This window comes from Myotis nattereri, assembly GCF_964212035.1.
Source record: "Myotis nattereri genome assembly, chromosome: 3".
NCBI lineage: Eukaryota > Metazoa > Chordata > Mammalia > Chiroptera > Vespertilionidae > Myotis > Myotis nattereri.
In genome coordinates this window covers 68,743,379-68,763,856 of record NC_138077.1, presented here as the reverse complement: position 1 = coordinate 68,763,856, position 20,478 = coordinate 68,743,379, and the positions used below count along the sequence as shown (strand labels likewise).

Here is a 20,478-nt window from a genome sequence, read left to right as displayed (position 1 = left end):
AGATTAGGCACGGATAACATTCCTTAAGAGAAATGTACGACATTTTAAGATACAGTGAAGAAAGGAGGCAGGTAAACTCTTACCGTGACTGTTATATATGGAATGTACAGCTGATCCATACCCGTGGCCTTTGAACAAATCACCAAGGATACTTTGCCTTAAGTTACTAGGTGTGCGTCCAGGGGAAACTTTAGTAAACATCACCTCCTCACTGAGACAGGTTTGAACATGTGGCTTTAAAGCTCTCTGATCAACAGAAGTTAATCTATTTGTAATTATATAGTTTTCTTATTTGAAATTATGACAAGCAGCCTTAAACAAAATTAAAGTTAAAACTCTTTATCCAAGTCACCATCGAAAGCAGGTTCCTGATTAATTAATTCTATATTTTGCCCACTGTCTTCAACAAACCTGGTGTCCTATAATGAGCTACCCAGCATGAGGACATTTCATACTAACATTGATTGGTTGCCAAGGAGACTCCACTGCCACTCTGTACAAGCTCATGTTATCCACCTCCCTTTCTGCTAAAAGGAGGAGCTCATGGGTCAAGGGCAAGATGCTAGGGAAATAGAGGCTATAGATCCAGCCTAATAATAGAGATCTGAAGTGAACAATATGTTCTGTCCATATTCCATCTGTCAGCAGCAAAAGTACTTGAGTTCAAATGATAAAACATGAATTTTTATGCTAGAAGGAATACCAGCATCCAAGAGCAGTCAGAATATCCTTTCTTGCAAAAATCCAAGGGAAAGGCCAAGGGGAATCAGCTTTTACCTGTCAGGTCCAAATGTTTTCTATCCTTGGCTTGATCTGAGTCAGGAGACTTCCCCAATAAGAAAAATCTGTTATTCTGAACAAAATTATTCTTTACTAGGGACCCAACACCCGATTGAAATTGTGTGTGAGGAGGCGCCCCGCCTCCCACCTCCTTTGCAGCCACCCTCACACACCTCACTACGCATGCAGCCTCCTGCTGATTGGTCATTATGGCATGATGGTATGATGACCATTAGCATATTAGCTGTTTATTATATAGGATAGTAACAAAAATGAGAGGTAAGGATAGTTCCTTCACAGAGTTCCAGACTTTTGGACTTCTAGAAAGTACTCATTGTTTCTCTTCCAGTAGCATACCATTGGTATTGCATAAAATTCTGAAACACTGCTGTGCCATGGCTTTCCTCTCAGTATCATCAGTGTCACTGTCTGCTTCCTCTTCCACTTCATCCAAGTTTCTCCTGGGAAAGGTCAGGCCAGAAGGGTCAGACACAGGAGACAAGCCATCTGTCACAGTTCCTGTGTCCAAAGCTACAGAGCCCATATCTTCCTGAAGACGCTCCAGTTGTTCTTTCTGCTGCTGGCTTTGAGCACAGGCCAGTGATTTCTTTGGATGTCCATATTCAGAATGATACTCCCTTTCATATTCTTCCACAGCACTGGTGACTTGCACAAAGAGTTCATTTAAGCCTGTACCCAGAACAGCAGATGCACCTACCACCCTGAATGAGCTGTAAATCTAACACCAAGCTCATCGAATGACCCAGGTTATTGATGTATGTAGTCTCTTGATTCAAGGCAACTTGGTGGTCCTCCAAATCTTCACCCATCCCACTGCAAAGCTGTGCTCAATGATGCCAGTGTACTCATGACTGCAATGAAAAGGAGCTTGCTTTTGTGCACAATGCAGGGCCTCAGTGATGACTGTCCCAGAAACTGGCCAGGTGAATACTTTAATCTACCCAGGTGTGTCAATCAGGACATATTTAGACATGTTTGAGTCCTTCTCATCAATGAGATAGCATGGAGGGACCTGAAGAGTATTAGGCTAAATGAAATAAGCCAGTCAGAGAAAGACAAGTATCATATGGTCTCACTTACATGTGGAATCTAATGAACAAAATAAACTGTTGAACAAAATAGATCCAGAGACGTAGAAGCATTGAACAGACTGTGGGAAGGCTGAGGTGGGTGGGTGGGAAGAGATCAGCCAAAGAACTTGTATGCATATATGCATAACATATGGACACAGACAATAGGGTGGTGAAGGCCTGGGGCAGGGAATGGGGGAAGGCGGGGTAAAAGGGGTCAATGGGGGGAAAAGGAGGACATATGTAATACTTTCAACAATAAAGATTTAATTAAAAAATAAAAATACATGTCATCACCTGATCAAATCTGCTAGCAAAGAGATTAAGTGAGGTCACTATGCCACCATTGGGCCCAATTCCATATATGGATCCTTAGTTGAGGATTTAAATTGTTTATAGATGAATCTAGATAATGAATTTCACACCAATATAGCAGGAAAGGAAACTTCGTGCACAGGGGATCCAGATTGATCACATAAGGTGGAGAACTATGCAGGTGTCCTGTACAAAGGTGGTTTTCCCAGGTCTCGCCACCCCCAACACCAACACACACACTGGGGGCCAAAGATGCCTGAAATCTGGGCTCAGCTGCCACCGCTGTCACCTTTCATAAGGAATTAAAGTGAACATATATGAAATTTGGACTCACCTTCAGTATTCATTTGAAAAAAAAAAACCCACTATTGTTACTATACATGCATTAAATGTTTTTAAATGGAAGACTTACTCAGAAAATATGAAAGTATGAATGAATGTTTCTGGAGCAGAGGCTATTATTTCTATGTCTCAGAAGTGAAGAAGTCAATTTCAACTTAGTAAACATAATGGTATATACTTTTATTTTTGTCACTCACAAATAGATTACAGTAAAGTATTGTTTTATTCCGTTGCTTTTTTATGAACAGATCACAGTCAAAACTTTTGAGAAGTAAAGAGGTCCAGAGAATATGGGTGACCATGCAGCACAGTAGTCCTCTGCTCTCCATACCCTTCCAGGTGTAATGACTATTGTCAGTGTCTGTAAAATGTAGGTAAATCAACAAAACCCAAATCCAACTGTTCTGCAGCGAGCTCCTGATGTGAAGTCATCTATAACTTCTTTGCATTCAAATAGGATGTCTCCTTTCAAATTCCCTACTCCATTTAACAAGCTACATAATATGTTAACATTTTTTGGCTCTCCTGAGAAATGTGCCCTGATTGTGGCATGCTGACATAATTAAAGAAATTTTATTTCAAAGAGCCAAAATTTTCTAGGCTCATGGATTTATTCCAATCAGCATCCATCAACTTTTGAATATTGGTGTGCGTTTAGGGCTGTGCCAGGCATGGTGGGAGACATCAATGAAAGAACGTAACTCAATACTTGTTCTCACCAAGTTTATGATCCAGTTCAGGGAAACAAGACTAACATACAGGCAACAACTGGGAAACAGTTTGAGACAGTATATTATTAAGTGCTGAGTGTAATACTGGCTGTACATGCACAATACTTCACTAATTACCTATTCCTTTAAGGAAGTAATACTTAACTTTGGGGATTTCAATCACAATTTCTCTATAGGACTTCATTCTTGTAACCAGCAATTCAATTCATTGCAAAGAGTTACAAACATACCCTAGTTTTAGCAAATTATCAGTATTGTTCTCAAAAATGTTTTTTCCCATTAAGCAATTAATTTAAATCCTGATTGTTCTGATCTCCAGGGCCTTTTGGAGAGTGCTGGCTCCTCAGACATAATTTAATTTTTCAAATGAATATTTTGGCTGGTGGGGGATTTAGAGGCTTGAGGGGAGGAAATCTGCTTTCTCCCAGGGAACAAGAGAGCAGGCGAGCCTGGGTGCATGGCAGGCCCATTCTCCTCTCCGGCAGAGGCACTGGACTTCTTTACTCTTTCCAGTCTCCCTTCCTTCTCTTTTGCTTCCTTTTTGTTCCCTTTTCCTGTCTGCCCTCTTCTTTCCGCTATTCTACCTTTGTTACGGTCTGACCAGTAGCATTGCAGAAAAAGCTTCCTCAGCGGGCAACTTTTGGAGGGAAGGGGATGCTGATCGCCTTCTCGGGTAGAAGAGGAGCCCAGCAAGGATCATGGCCTCAGAAAATCAGCTCAGTTCATCTGTTGAATCTTTCGCCAGATTTCCTCAGCCAGCAGGTGTTCTGGGAGGAGTGCAAACATGTTTCAGGTGTACTTTCAGACAGAGTCCTCACTGGTCCCTCGCACTTCCCTGAGCACCTTCATGGCCTCAGTGCACCTGGGACAGCGTGCAGGGCTCTGGCCAGCCACCACAGGGGAGCATAACTGTATCCAAACCTGCTTCTTGTTTCCCTTGACCAAGAAATAATTAGACACTGATGTGCGTGACATGACACTTTTCTCCTTAGCTGAGTGTGGTGGAAGGAAGGCAAGTACAGAGTACTTCACTTCCCTGAACTTCAGTTTTGTTTTGTTTAAATGAATAAGTGATATTCACACAGCAGCTTGAATTAACCAGCACGGTGATAAAGAGCCACATTTCCTGGCTTCGAGTCCCAATTCTGCCTCTTCCTAGCTGGGTATCCCAAGCAAGGTGTGTAACTATTCTGCAATTCCAGTTCCTCATCTGTAAACAGGAAGAAAAATGGTGTCTACCTCAGAGACTTCATATCTCAGAGTTAATTAAGTTTAAATAGGTAATACATCTACAAAATGCTATAAATTAGCTTTTCTGATGTAGATTAACTTGCACATAATGGACACTCTCTGCATTACATGCAGAGAGTGTCCATTATGTAAGCTCTTCTTTCTGTTTATTTGTACAGTTAGTAGAGGGTAGGTCACCCAAGCGAGCTACTGCTCTGCCACATCCATCAGCAAGTGTCACCGCTTTGTCAGAGCTAGATAGATTTCAGCCCTGCTTCAACTCTCAAATGCACTGTACCCACCATCAGAAGTAATGCTTGCTGTGATCTGATAAATTTCGCAATGTGCATCGAATATTTCTTTAATAGAGCCTTGAAAAACATTAAAAGAGTGGTCAAAATAGGAGAAAATCAAGGGCCACCATCAAAAGCATTTTTGCAGTAGCCCATACTTTATAAGCTCTTACAGAGACTGTGTAATTAGGAGATTTTGATTTAATAAAAATATTCAAGAATACTCAATTTAGAAAATGGAAGTGGGCCAAATGAATCTGGGAAAGCTCTGCCATTGTTCTACTTTATACAAGTCAATGGAAAATAAAACTTGGGAAAATGGATGAATAAAGGTAGCTTTTCTCTTAACATACAGCCCTATCACAGTTAATAGTATTTCTCTTCTACTTAGAAGGAAGGTTTAAGAGTGCTTGGGACTGTGAACACATTCTTAGGTTGACTCAGCTGATGGTAGAAAACTAAACGTACAATCTTGGTAAGTCTCCCACTCTTCAATGCCTAAAGTTTAGATGAGCAATTTATTTCCAGAATCAAACTCATCAGATGCCAAATGACATAGATGGTGATAATGGTGATGATGATAATGATGGCTGATATCTATCAAGTGCTTGCTATGTATCAAGCACTGCCCAAAATATTTTACACACATTAACACACCTGATTCACTTATATAATCTCACTTAATCCTATTACCACCTAATGGGCAGAAACTATATGTTCCCATTTTACTAATGAGAAAGTTGGTTCAAAGAGTTTAAAATCAAGTTTCTAGAAAAATGAGCCCTGGTACTAAGAAAGCAGGCAAGGCAACTCTAAAAGCACTTTAATTTGAACTTTGAAAGCAACTGAAATTAGGTCAGGTTTCATCAGTGAAAGTTTGAATACTCATTAATTTTTGTGAGAGCAACATTGACTTTAAATACCAACCACCTTATTTACAAAGTCATATAATTCTGCTTTTAGGAAGCCAAGACCAATAAAACACCCACAGTTTTATTTGTGCTGCACCAGATCCTTCCAATTGGTTTATAATCCGGGAACCCTTTCAATATAGAAAAGATCAGAAGACAATTTAATCATTTTTTTCTTCTCATAAAGGAATAAGTGACAAGGCTGCTTGCCAGTTCATACAACAGGTACCATGGCTTTCAAATTCCTCACTGCCTTCTGGTTAACAAGAAAGTTAATTATTATCAAATCTCCACCTCCCAAAAATGAAGCCAAAATTTACCTTGTTCCCAAGCATTTGCCAGGTCAAACAATGTAGTAGTAAAATGGCAGTTTTATTCTGAGCCAAATTCCTGATACTTTAGAGTAACACAGATAACTTAGGAAACTAGATTAAATCTAGGGGAAAAGTTGCTATATGGGGCGGGGAGTAGCATGGAGGGGGACGGAAGAGAGTAAATTACTTAAGAAGCACAAGAAAAGATAGTTCAGATGATCAACGATTTCTAAGGCCACGTGATAGAGCTTGAGTAGTGTACATTAAAGCATTACTTAATGAAGAGCTAATCTAGTAAGACTGACTGCTCTCTTAGTGTTCCTAGAATCTTAAAAGCTATCCAGGGAGTGTCTAAAAGAGAAAATCTCATGAAAAAAAAAATCCAAATGCTTTGAAATTGGTGTCTTGCAGAATTCCTTTCATGCCCCAAACCAGTCTAGAGCATAGAATAAACAGAGATATGGAGATATGCAGAGGGAAACTAAGAAGAGAGAGGATGAATGATACAATAAAAAAATGGATTTAAAAAAAGCAGTAGTCAGAATTTTTTGTTTGTTTGTTTATAAAATAATTTGAAGAGTTCAAACTCTTATTCACATGGAATTTTGGAAAAATATTTTTTCCCCAAAGCCAAATGGATATTGACGTGCTTTCACAAAGATTGAAGTAAACATAATGACGACAGCTTTTAACATTCTCACAGATGGCTCTTTGGGATTTGTACATATTGACTGATATGGATTTAATAGATTGTAAAGAAATTCTAATTTATAAACTAAATTTGTTCAGGAAAAAATTAATAACCTATGCAAGAATATTTTGAATGTAGTTGAATCAAAGCGAAGTAACTTAACTTTGTAAGCAAATTGATAATGTATGTGAAGATTTGACTATGAAATACTGATTTCATAAGCCACACTAAAAAAAACACTCTATTTCATGACTACAATGATTGTTTTCTAGTTAAAAAAAAAAAAAAAAAAAAAAAAGCCATTGCAGCAAGGCCAACTGCCTGAATGACATGGAAAGTGTGTGTGTCACATACTACACTTCTTGAACTAAAGGAAATGTCTCTTTCAAATCAACAACTCTATGTTATCTCCTTTTGCAACAGTGATTACATTTGAGTTTTACATCCTGGGTGCAATGAAGCTGGGATTTACTGCCTGAATAATAGATCAAAGCAAATCAGAAAGTAATTAGTTGATAGAGCAAAGGGCTGCTTATCTGAATGACTTGGTTTATGGAACATAAAGGAACAGGAAACCCTTGACTTTGCTTTTGAAATAAAGAACAGGAAAAATTACATCCAAGTGCAATTTGTCCTAGGGAGGAAATCAACTACATTTATTCTTTTCTATTGCAAATTAGTTCTATATGGTCTTTGCTACTAGCTTTCTAATCAGAGAGTCCATTTCCCTTCATTGCATATGCTTTTCTGGAGTCTGCATATTCATTTTCTGGGTATTAGATACCCTATTTACCACAGTCTGTAGTTTGCAGACATTTGCTGGGCAGGGTTTTAACCCTCCCTTCTCAATGCAGAATTTTATAGTGAAAATCACTGATAAAGGAATTGTGTGACAGACTTCACTGAGCAGATCACTGCACATTAGATTTTATATTATTATTAGTTAGCATATTAAGTGCCCACTCTATCATCATCATGGGTGACTGCTCAGGGGGTAGCAGAACATTCAGCTTTAGGAGGACAGAGTTTAATTTGCAGTTGAAAATGGTTAACAACAGGCTGAAACCTAACAAAAACACATTTAGAAAGTCAACCAGAGGGATTTTTATTTTAATGAAAAAGAATAATGAAAAGCACTCTGCAGGGAGAGCAAATTTGACTTATTTAAACATATATGCGGGCTCTAACGCTTCGAAGTGTGTTTTTTAAAAAAATAATGAGCTTTTTTAAAAAAATAATGAGCTTTTATCTAATTTGTGGGTTTGGGTGTGAGTTGCAGAGTGGCTGCAAGATCATCTGAAAAATAAGTTAAAGGGGGGGGGATAAGTGGTATTCTAGAATTGTACCCCTGAAATTTATATAATTTTATTAACCAATGTCACCCCAATAAACAAAAATTTTAAAAAGCAAGACTCCTTTGCCAAGTAGGAACTTAGATTAGATTCTAGGATATTTGAGATGCATGAAGATTTAGAGATGATCTAATCTGACCTCTTCATTCATTGGACATGACACTAAAGCCCAAAAAATGTGAAATGATTTCCCCAAGGCCATGCAACTGATAATAGAGCTGTACTGAGAAGGACCATATGATGAGCACTTATGCAGGACATGTCTGTAATCCCCGTAACAGACTGTGAGCAAGCGTTATTATTGGCAGTTTACAGACAAACGAAAGCAGAGGAATTACATCATTTACCAAAGGTCACAGCTAGAAAATGTGAAGCACAGACTTAACCTGTATGATCCAAGGGTATGCCTTAACACCTCACCCCAACAGAAGGCACAGCTCTCTGCTGCCCTCCACAAAGCCTTCCGCCTCCAGGGCACCGATTTTCAGCAGAGCCAGTCAGACTCTGTCTACCGGACCTGTAATATCACCTGTTCTGAGTTGCTGATATTATAACCCTCACCCCTCTGAATCGATATATTGAACTCACTCTAGTTTCAATTCAGCCCCAACTCCTCTAGACATTAGATCCTATTCCCTTTGGCCCCTGCGTAGGATGACCCCATCCCCTTTCCTCCTCCAAGTGCAGCTCCTGAGACCCAAGCTCAGCCCAGTGTCCCTGGTCTAGAATCAACGGAGAGGCAGGTCAGATAGAAATAAAATTTATCCGATTCCAAATTCAAGGTGTAATGGAAAGTGAAGTAGAAGCCTGAGCCACCATTGGGCTGTTGAGAGCTCAGCAATTGAAGAACTAGGATAAAAGTAAGTTTTGCAGCCAGAGTTGCTAAGGAACAGAGAAAGACTGTGACCCAAGAAAGGGAGTTGGGAAGAAGGGAGGGATCTGGGACAAATCCAGCAGCCCTGTGACTTCGCTATGGAGTGTGCCGCCGGATCCTGGGCTCAGTAATAGAACATAATCCTAAAGCCCATTCCAGAGTGAGGCACACTCCTGCTTGAGGAGAAGCCTCAGAATTCAGTCAGAGCCAGTGGCAGCAGGGACCTGCTAGGGCCCCAGCAGTGAGGAGCTGGGACAGGTAGAAGCAGGGGGCATACCTGAGGCAGGATCTGACACATTGCCAGGCCTCCCTCCCAGTCTCCTTCCCTGACAGACAGGATCTGGGTAATACCATCTCCTTATCAGTCATAGTGGTCCCTGTAATTGAGTTAGTCTTTGATTTGGGTAAAGTTAACCTTTCTTGGCTTCTAGGAACCCTTCTCATTTCTTGATGACACTGAACAAGGCAGGCAGAGTTTGCTTGTCCCGTGGGCTCTTTGCCTGGTCAACTTGGTATCCTTGTGCCAGATATGGCCACCCACTCCTCTTTCTTTTTTTTATTAATGGGAGGCACCCTGAGAAAGCTGGCCATGCTTGGTTAGTATGCTTAGCTATGTAAAGGCCTGTATCCCCTGTGGTTCTGTGGATAAAGCCCTCCAGAATCCCTGCTAACATTCACCTTTTATACTGCAATATTGGATTTAGTATTCCCTTTCCATGACTTGAAAAGGTGCTGGGACCACAGGTAGCATGTCAGGTGTAGACTACCTGATCCAGTTTGGATTCAATCTCACCTAGTCCATGATGGAGCCCTCACTGTGCCATCCTAGGCCCCCAGGAGAGCCCTGTGATTGCCTCACCTGTCTGCAGGTGAGACCCGTTGCAGGTGGTCAGCACTGACAGGAACAACCAGGCTACCTTTTCCCCCAGACGAGTGCCACCTTGGTGGGGAGAATAATAGTTTTTGAATTTTCCTCATTTGTATCACAAGCCGACCTTTTACTATCTGTCAGTATTATCTTAAAAGAGTCTTTTAACCTCTTTCAGCTTTAGATTTATTTCTTAAACTGCATATACTCATGAGGTTGTTAGGAGGAATAAATGAGATTTTTCACAATTGTAGTTTCAACTGTAAGGCTCTTTAGTGTGTTAGTCAGGATTCTCCCAAGAAACAGAACCAATAGGATGCACATGTAATTCTATGTATTAATCTATTAGAAGGAATTGGCTCACATGATTATTGAGGCAAGCAAGCCCCAAGAGCTGCAGAAGTGGTCAGCAAGCTGAACATGCAGGAGAGCTGATGGTCCAGTTCCAGTCTGAGTGCACAGGTCTGCGAACCAGGAGAGCCGACGATGTAGTTACAGTCCAAAGGCTGGCAGGCTAAATTCCTGGGAAGAGATGCTGTTTCAATTTAAGTCTGAAGGCAGCAAAAAAGCCAATGCCCCAGTTCAACGGCAGTTCGGCAGAAAGAGTTGTCTCTTACTCGGAGGAGGGTTAGCTTTTTTATTCTATTCAGGCCTTCACCTGACTGGATGGAGTTCACTCACTTCACAGAGGTCAGTCTACTTGAGTCAGTCAACCCATTTAAATGTTAATCTCACCCCAAAACGCCAACATGAAACACCCAGAATAATTTTTGACCAAATATCTGGGAAGCCTGTGGCCCAGTAAAGCTGACAAATAAAATTAACCTTCACACTTAATAAACGTAAATATGTTAAACTTGAGCCAACTTGGGTCAGCAGGTACATGGGAATAAATTCATATATGTATTTCTAGTCTTTATGATGAATTTCTATGTCAGATCATATTATACATTTTGCAACTCAAACTCACAATTAGTGTTTCTGAAAACTGCCATTAATATGACACATAATATAAAATTATTTTGGAAGGGTCCAAAAGAAATTTAAGAAATTACTTCCTAACTAATTTCTATTCTTGGGTAAACTGATTGAGACTTTAATGAAAAGAAAACTAGTATGCCCGTAGTATAAAGTTTACAGAGTCAGAAAAACCCAACTCTCAAAAAAAAGGTGTATCCCTAATCTATTAAGTTGCTCCTATTTTGAGTAAGATCTAATCATAGCACACTATATAAGTGACCCAGTAGGTCTGAATTTCTCAGATCTTTCAAAAGGCTTTCTAAGCTTCCTTGTAATAGATTATTAAGGGAAAGAAGTCATGAAGGGCAAAGGGCAAAATACTGCAAGAGTTGCTTGTGAAAAGCATAGAAGCACAGGTAGGGAAGAGCCGTGGCAGAGAGAAAAGTTAATAATTTGACACACAAAGGTTTGGCATTGGTTCTGACATTGTTCAATATAGCCTGTTAATAAAGAGGAAGAGAAACTGGGAGGTGAGTTAGTAGAGGTACAGTCTGACTGCCAAGCCTGCCAATGACTGCTTTAGGGAAGTGAGGAAATCAATCAAGAACAGCGAACGTTATCATGTGGATTCAGTGCTTTGGAATTTTATCAAAAATAAAAGCACTTGAAATTTAATGTATACCAATAGTCAGACCAGCATAAAACAAGTCAAGTTTCTCTGAAATCTCCTGAGAAGTGAACCAGTTAAAGGAAGATCTAATGTCTACACAAATCAAATAGACAAGAGACAAGAAGAGAATGCAGTTCTAACATAAACCAGTTCTTCAAATAAGAAATGTAACAAGTTATGTATGAATTTCTATTAAATTATAGTACCAAAGACAACTGCTTATGGACTTTAAAAGGATTTGATATTCTTTGATTTCAATTTGAGTGACTCAATTTGAAGATGGATGCAGGGAGAAACAAAATAATTGCATATTGAGAAACAAAGTAGTTGGTGTAAAATCATACTGGATTAGAGTTATTGGTTGTGATTGTTGGATGTTCTCATTAGCCTGCATTGCTCTAGGCCTTACCAGCCTATGGCACAAATGAGTTCACATTAGCATTGATATACACATGTCCAAGGCTTTACTTGCATAATTGCCTCAAAAAGTCAGTGTTTCCTGGACTGCTGGTTTTAAGACTAGCATAATTTCTTTTCTGTTTGCTTTTTTTTTTTTTTTTTTTTAATCAGACTCCCCTGTGGTATCTTCTGTCAAAGAGCCAGAAGAAAAGCACCATCACCACTAGGACTGGCGCCTGGATGCTGCATCAGAAACCTGCATCCCTAATGTCCCTTTAGCATTTCTTCTGAAACTGTTTAACCCTAATGCCATTCTGCAACGCCATGAGTCTTCACGGAAGATGGTATTTTCCAAAACTGGCCACAGCATGACTTCTGGTCCCACATGCTCTTCCAGGGTTTTGCCACTCCCCCAATGAGAAATAAATTCTTCTTTCCCTCACCTTGAACCTGGGTAGCTTATGGCTGCTGCAAGCAATGGAGTAAGGCAGAAGTGATGCTCTGTGACTTCAAAGTCTAGAACACAGAAAGCATACAGCTTTCTCAAGGCTCTCCCCTTTAGGACCCTAGTACTTGGACCCCAGCCACCATCTTGTGAGGAATCACAAGGTACCTGGAGAAGCCATGTGTTTCCATCAGCAGCCCTAGTTAAGGTTATAGCCTACAACCAGCATCAATTGCTAGATGTGTGAAAGGAGAGACCTTCAAATCATTCCAACCCCCAGTTTTGGAGCTGACACCTAGTTGAGAGGCAATGAATGATTTCTGCCAACATTGCCCAAATTGCAGAAGTGTGAGCAAAAGAATTGCTGTCATTGCTTTACGCCACTATTTTGGGGTGGCTTGCTCTGCAGCACTACATAGCTAAAACAACCCTTCTTTGTCAAAACCACACATAATTCAACACAGAGCTGAGGAAAATATCAGTGTCCCCAATTCTATGTGGACCTTCAAACATAAGTTCCAAACATAGGCCTGTCCAAATACTAAACATTCTTTCATGATAACAAGCCTCTTAGCTTTTGCTCTAGGCACTTCTTAATAAGAAGCAGCTGAAGGTCCTTGGCCAGGCACCATGCTGACATCTTCATCTTACTATTTCTCCCTGAGGAACATTAATCCTAAACTTCCTCCTAGAAGATTCTTCTCTTGTATGAATTTGGGCTCATGTAATCAGATGATGGAGATTAAGGGCAGAGGTGAGGAACTGGTTCATAATTTCAGATGGAATAAGTAGATCCAGTCAAAACCCCACTTCAGATCCAAACCTACTTTCACTACTTTTTATAAACCATCTCTGAAAGAGAAACTTTCTAAGAGGCTGTGATTTCATTCTCTGTCTTGGTAATGTCATTTTTTATGGGGTAAAGTGATCAGAAAATACAAGTAAGAATAAAAGAGATATTGAAGAGAGAAACTTTCTTGTGAGGAATATACTTTGTGAGAGTTACAAGGCTATAGTATAAGAGAAAACCAGGAATTTTAGTAGCCCTTAGAAAGACTCCCATGCTACCAACCTAACAGTGAGGTGATGTGGGTTATAGAAAAAACCCTTTATGTTTTATAAAACTAAGATAAAGCAGCAGCTAAAAGATCCTACCCTAGACAATTACAAAAGAGCTGAAATGTGATCAAGAAGTGAATAAATCTCTTCCTAAGAAATGAATGGGCCGAAACCGCTTTGGCTCGGTGGATAGAGTGTCAGCCTGCGGACTGAAAGGTCCCAGGTTCAATTCCGGTCAAGGGCATATACCTGGGTTGTGGGCACATCCCCAATAGGAGATGTGCAGGAGACAGCTGATCGATGTTTCTCTCTCATTGATGTTTCTAACTCTCTATGTCTCTCCCTTCCTCTCTGTAAAAAATCAATAAAATATATTTAAAAAAATAAAAAAAAGAAATGAATGGGATCTAAAATCAGTTGACAAACTAAGTAACTCACTCCACCCTGTATGACTGTGTATGCCCTTTATAGCAGACAACTGGCCAACATAAAAATCACTTTTCAAGGTGGGTGACTGTGATATTCAGAATTTGAAGAGTAGAATAATTTTATGTTTTCCTTTTCGTTAACCTAATGTTACTAAGCAATAAAAATCGGAGAGATGAAGATTTATATTCAAAATAAATACAAATTTGAAAAACATACATAAATATACTTGCTATAATACATCATAAGTCCTTTTTAATACTTTCATTTTAGACTATTTTTGTCTTTATCATTTCTAAAGTATGGGGGTTTAATTTTAATATCTAATTATAGCTGGTAAGTGTGGTTTCCAGTTATTTAAAATTCAGTGGAGCCAGTTACTGTACTGTTATAAGTCTCTTACTTCATTCTCCTAGCAGCTCTTGAGGTAGATATTATTACAATTTATTATCTCTAGACCAAAAGGATTTAAATAACCTGCTCAATATCCCACAGCAGGTAGAACTAATCATCTAAAGCAGATATTTGACCTCAAAACTTAGGTTGGACTCCTGAAATAAATCCTCCTGCACACACGAGGACTGCTGCATCACACTTCTGTGTGTAAAATGGCCTTCACACCTTATTTGGGGAAAGGAACTAAGAAGACACTATAGCTGAATCCAATTCTGCTTTTTTTCCTATTCTCTTCCTGCCTCCCTCCTAGAACAACAAAAAAGCCAGCTTTCTTCTCTCTCCTCCAGTCACCACCACCACACGTTCTACGTCAGTGGTCTCAATTTTCCTGTATACAACAGGAGCGCAATCCAGCACTTAGGATTTAAGGGGTATCGGGTTGAAGAATTTAGTTCTAAAAAAAAAGCAAAAACACAAAATTATGACTCCCATGCCAACACTCACCACAACCACACGCTTCAAAACTCTGCCAACCTCCAACCTTCTCTTTTGCTGTTTTATTTCCTTAAGAAAATATTCAAAATATCTTTAAGCCAATGCAATGACACTGTATTTTTCTTTCCTCTTATAAAAGGTCAAGGAATTGGCTTTTAGAAAAGGAAGTAATGGTAGGTGAATTCCAAATATAGACATATCTAACTGGTTTGGGCAGAAAGGACATTCCAGTCTGTCAAGGTACTCAGCTCTTGGCTTTATATAATCAGCAGTGCCAGACATTGAAAGCTCAATGTGCCTTTTGCACTCTATCAGGATGACCATTGAATCTTAATGTTGTCTATTAGTCAGAACAATTCATCTTTAATAGGCCATATGTTTTAATGATTGAAAATTATACTATTTCATTTGCTCTCTGGAACATTTGCACGGTGGCTGATTTAAAACTTAGAAATTCACAAATAAAAAAATATTAACCTAAAACCTCTATGGAATTTTTTGGGGATGTGAATGAGGTTGATTGATTTTTATTTTCAGATTCCCCTGTGGTATCTTTTGTCAAAGAGCCAGGAGAAAAGCACACATCACCTCCAGGAATGGTGCCTGGATGCTGCATCAGAAGCCTGCATTCCTAATGTCCCTTTAGCATTTCTTCTGAAACTGTTTAACCCTAATGCATTTCTGCAACGCCATGAGTCTTTAAGGAAGATTGTAAAGAATGATAATAATCTTTCCTATGATCCTTTGCAAGGCAACCTTGTAGCTCTTCCCATCAAGAGGAGACATCTATATTCTCTACCTTTGTATCCATACTGAATGTTTGGCTTCATTGACCAAAAAATGTGTCAAAAATAATGCTGTGCCAATTCTAAGCCTATGCCACAAAATATCTGGCATCCTCCTTAACTCTTGAGAATAAATCCTGCCGCCATGAAAAATAGCTCAGGCTGTCTACGGAATAATGGGATCCTTTGGAGAGAAAAGTCCCAGCTGTCAGCCATCTCAGAGATAGAGTAGATGAGGACTAGGCTCTTCAACTCCAGCGCAGCAGACCCCTCTGAGCAGTGCCAGCAAGAGCAGCTTACGCATTCCACAGCCAAACCACAGAATCATGAGACATAATAAAACATTGTTATAAGCCACTAAATTTTGTAATAGTTTATTATCCAGTAATGGATAATCAATACAATAGGTTAAATTAACAAACACACGCACGCGCGTGCACACACACACACGCGCGCGTTCTGATAGCTTAATTATGCCAAGTAAGTCCCCCAAATTAATACACACTTCTATGTCAACAGGTCAATAAGCATTCTTGTTCAGTGTCAGATATAGACCAGATATTAGACCTTACCCTTATCAATGTTAATAAAGAACTAACACTGATAACTTAGTTCTATGTCGATTACCTTGCCTTAAAGAATTAGTCTATCATACACCACATTTTGGATTTAATAAAATTATTTTTTCTCTCTGAAACTTGAAAGAAACAGGACAAGAATGTCAGGTTTTCCCACATCACTCCAATGGGTAAAAGGGAGCCCCCCCCCCCCTTATCCTTTCAAATCCAATCCTAAGCCTAAAAGCTTTGACTCAAACTCCAGGTGGGTTAAAATTCAAAACCTATAAAATAAGGAAGACAATACTGTAAATACTAGAGAGAGAAAAAGAAACTTGTATTGAATCTAATTTACAATCCATTCATGCTTGAGTTGACTGCGTCACTTAGGTAAGAACTAAACTCAACTTTGAAGGGTCACTGATTCAATGTTTTTTAAATGCTATTTTTAATCACAGATGTTTTCTTTTCTTCCCTTATGCTTTATTTTAGTCATTATCAAACAAGTTAAAGCCTTACCCAGCTTAATAATAATTTGGTTAAAAAGTATTATATATTGAAATTTTCAGAATTTTGAGTGGGAGTATAATTTTATTTTTCTTTCACATAATCTTTTGCAGTTGTGTGGTAGTAAATGTTTAATAAGCAGTCCTCGGGAAGAAGAAAATTGTGCATTTACATATATTCATATTTTTCTATGAGTTTTAATGATATTAAAGAGGTATAGAACACAATTTACAAAAAAGAATAACATATGAACTATTATTTATTATAAATTCTGTGCAACCAGTGGATTCTCACAGGATGCTTTCGTTAATTTTTGCCAAAGTTTTTTTTTTTTTTTTTTTTTTATCTCTAGTCAAAGGTATAATTCAACCATAATTTGACAAATGGAATTGCATGCCAATCCAGTAATTTTTATCCCAATACATTTGCTGTCATTAAACATGATATGTAATCTGTTCAAATTACTTTGTTCAAATTCAGCACTGGATGTGGCACTGGATTAAACTTTTAAGTTTAATCTTCACTATTAATATTTTCTTCCTCACTTTCTTAAGTCTAGAAAATCAACAAAATAATAAATCTAACTTTATCATAGCATTTTCTGATTTCCAATGTGCAAATACTCTCACCATGGCTGACTTCAATCTACCACCATGACATCACTGAATTCAAAGTTAGAAAGATGTGTGCAGTAGCACACCATTCAATAGCATTTCTACTTTCAAAGTGTCAATAAGCTCAAGAAGTCATTCCTGGCTGGTGTTGCTCAGTGGTTGAGCATTGACCTATGAACCAGGAGTTCATAGGTTTGATTCATGCCTGGATTGAAGGCTTGATACCGCGTGAAGGGTGTGCAGGAGGCAGCCGATCAATAATTCTCTCTCATCATTGATGTTTCTCTCTATCCCTCCCTCTCTGAAATCAATAAAAATATATTTTTTTAAAAAGTCATTAAAATAATTAGAAAATGATGCAATTATAATTTATTACCTTTGTAGTATAATTTATTTAATGTTAACTTTATATAATTTAACTTTAAATAACAACTATAATTAAGAGTCAGTTTATAAAAGCTTGTGCATCTGAATGAGCTGAATCTAGTATATAGTATGTGAGTACTGTTAAGTGGAGGGTGTTCTTTTTGTTTTAATTTCTAATGAAACAATTTCTCATTAAGGCTACCTCTATGGCAAACTTAGGCCTGAGCAGAAAAAAACAGGACAAGAAAACTAAATTTAAAGAAATAATATTTACAGGCTTATAACCTCTCATATTCCTATTTCCTTATCCTGTTCTTTGTGGATATGAAAAATAAACCGGTTTTGACATATATAAAAATCTGCTTTATCATAAGCTTAATATCAATTTGACTATGATAGCTATAGTTCTTAAAATACAGTTTTACTGCCCTAACTGGTTTGGCTCAGTGGATAGAGCGTCGGCCTGCGGACTCAAGGGTCCCAGGTTCGATTCCGGTCAAGGGCATGTACCTTGGCTGCGGGCACATCCCCAGTAGGAGGTGTGCAGGAGGCAGCTGATCGATGTTTCTCGCTCATCGATGTTTCTATCTCTCTATCCCTCTCCCTTCCTCTCTGTAAAAAATCAATAAAATATATTTTAAAAAAATACAGTTTTACTTTTTATTATCCAAAGTAAAAAATTCTAAATGAGATAAAGATAAGGGATTTGAATTTAAGAAGAAGAATGATATTTTAAAGAGGAACAGGGAAAATGTTTAAGGCAATTTGTTTAAATAAGCATGTTCACTTTAATCTAGTCACAGTGTACATCCAGGCAGTGGTCATTCCTCAGAGAAGCAGTCTCCAGGCTGACACACCATGATTCCAGAAACCCCTGTACTCCCCCTCCACCTGATCAGATTGAAAACTCCCTCAGTTCCTGACACTGGGCTCCAGGACAGCGGCTGTTGAGATGAATGCCTTCTAAACTCTAGTACTGTAGCTATGCTCAGAACTTCTAAACAGCTCATTAATACATCAGGTTAATATCCCACTTTGCTGCTAAAGAATGCAGAGAATGCTCTCTTCTGTGTTTGCTGTACAGACTCTCAGAACCTCCATTAAGATAGCACATATTCCAGACTGAATTTCTACACTTGACTCCAGTTAAGTTTCTGCAGATAAGCTAAGTACTGATTTTAAGTAAATTCCTTTATTTCCCTGGCTTTCTTTGGCTACAGGTACATAGTTTCTCTGGGATCTTTGAATGCAATGTGCTTTTTGTACTTAAAAGTCATTTATGGCCTTTCCTTTAATTTTCTGTGTTTTGGTCTTTGTCTGTTTTAACAATCCCCCTTCCTAGACTATAAACTCTTTGAAAAAAGGCAGTGCCTTATTCTTTCTCCTGTCCTGTGACTACTCATAATCTATGTTCTGTAGGATAACCTATGGGATTTATATAAGACAAGTGCTGAGATTATGTCTTCTAGTTTAGAGTTTCACAAAATTAAAGAAAAAAAAGACTCGTTCGTTTTCTTTATGTCTAGGTAAGACAGGGAAACCAATCAAGAAAATAAATCTTGTATTTGTTTAAAGGACATTTCCCCATAATTAATAGTTGTTGTGCTTTGTTTTGTTTTTAATTTATTTCAGAGAGGAAAGGGGAGAGAGAATTACAAAAACTAATTATGAGAGTGAATCATTGATCTGCTGCCTCTTGCACGCCCCACACTGGGGATGGAGCCTGCAACCTGGGCATGTGCCCTGACTAGGAATCGAACAGTGACCTCCTGGTTCATAGGTTAACACTCAACCACTGAGCCATGCCTGGGTTTGTTTTTTTAATTTGACAAGAAGGTGAAGCACACTATCAGACACCAGGAATTTCCAGCAGTCAGTTGGCAAGTATCAAAAACAGTTATTAGAAAGTATAAACCACCATTAGTGATAGCTTAATTTAAGTAGTTAAGTTTTAAATATATTATATGGCAAATAGTTACAGTTCAGGAAGAACATTAGAGATTTTGCCTCTTCACCTTCACCTTGTATTCTTAAAACAATGAAGGAGAAGAAGAAGAAGAAGAAGAAGAAGAAGAAGAAGAAGAAGAAGAAGAAGAAGAAGAAGAAGGAGGAGGAGGAGAAGAAGGAGAAGGAGGAGGAGAAGAAGAAGGAAGAGGAGGAGGAGGAGGAGGAGGAGGAGGAGGAGGAGGAGGAGGAGGAGAAGAAGAAGAAGAAGAAGAAGAAGAAGAAGAAGAAGAAGAAGAAGAAGAAGAAGAAGAAGGTGGTTGCTTTTTATATATGCTTGTCTCTTCTAGGAAGTGCTAAGGACACAAAGATTAATGAAATATTGCCGCTACCTTGAAGGAGCCACAATCAAATGAAAAAAAGAATGTCACCCTTGATTGGGGAAAACCACCAACATTTCTATGTCAAGACAAGAGAAAAGCAGCCAAAATGCACTGAACATTTACTCTGTGTTAGACGCTGGCTATGTTCTTTGGGCACATTCTCTCATTTGCTACAGTGTTTATTGGGTACCAAACTTTGTGTTCCCTTATATGCCTTTGGGTCTTATCTTCCCAGTGGGTTTATAAATTCACATCTTTAAATTACGTATGCTGCCATGGCACCTTAGCAAAGTAAGTACAATCTGGGTAAAACATTTTCCAAATTAAATTTTATTTCCTAGTGTTTAAAGAATTGCTTCTTTGACTTCTTTTAGATTTTTTTCTTTATTTGTACTTTTCTGTGGTTTCTTTATCAATCGTATTCCAAATTCTTCTTTTAAAGCCCCTAATATCCCATCCATTTCATATACACTCCTAATATCTATATATTCATATGCATTTTCATGTTCTATCTACCATGACCCTCTAAAACAGTGGTTCCCAACCTTCTGGCCCTTTAAATACAGTTCCTCATGTTGTGACCCAACCATAAAATTATTTTCGTTGCTACTTCATAACTGTAATGTTGCTACTGTTATGAATCGTAATGTAAATATCTGATATGCAGGATGGTCTTAGGC

At 38.6% G+C, this 20,478-nt stretch overlaps 1 pseudogene across 1 annotated transcript in view; it reads right to left on the bottom strand.

Moving 5' to 3' along the window:
* Positions 1-1,074: 1,074 nt before the first annotated feature.
* LOC308515370 (GPN-loop GTPase 1-like) overlaps positions 1,075-20,478 on the bottom strand; it is a 38,663-nt pseudogene continuing 19,259 nt past the window's right edge. Inside the window, exons 2-3 of the transcript in view lie at positions 2,169-2,468; positions 1,075-1,813 (exon numbers count right to left, since the gene is read on the bottom strand). The product of the transcript in view is annotated as a GPN-loop GTPase 1-like (transcript). The remainder of the gene's footprint in view (positions 1,814-2,168; positions 2,469-20,478) is intronic.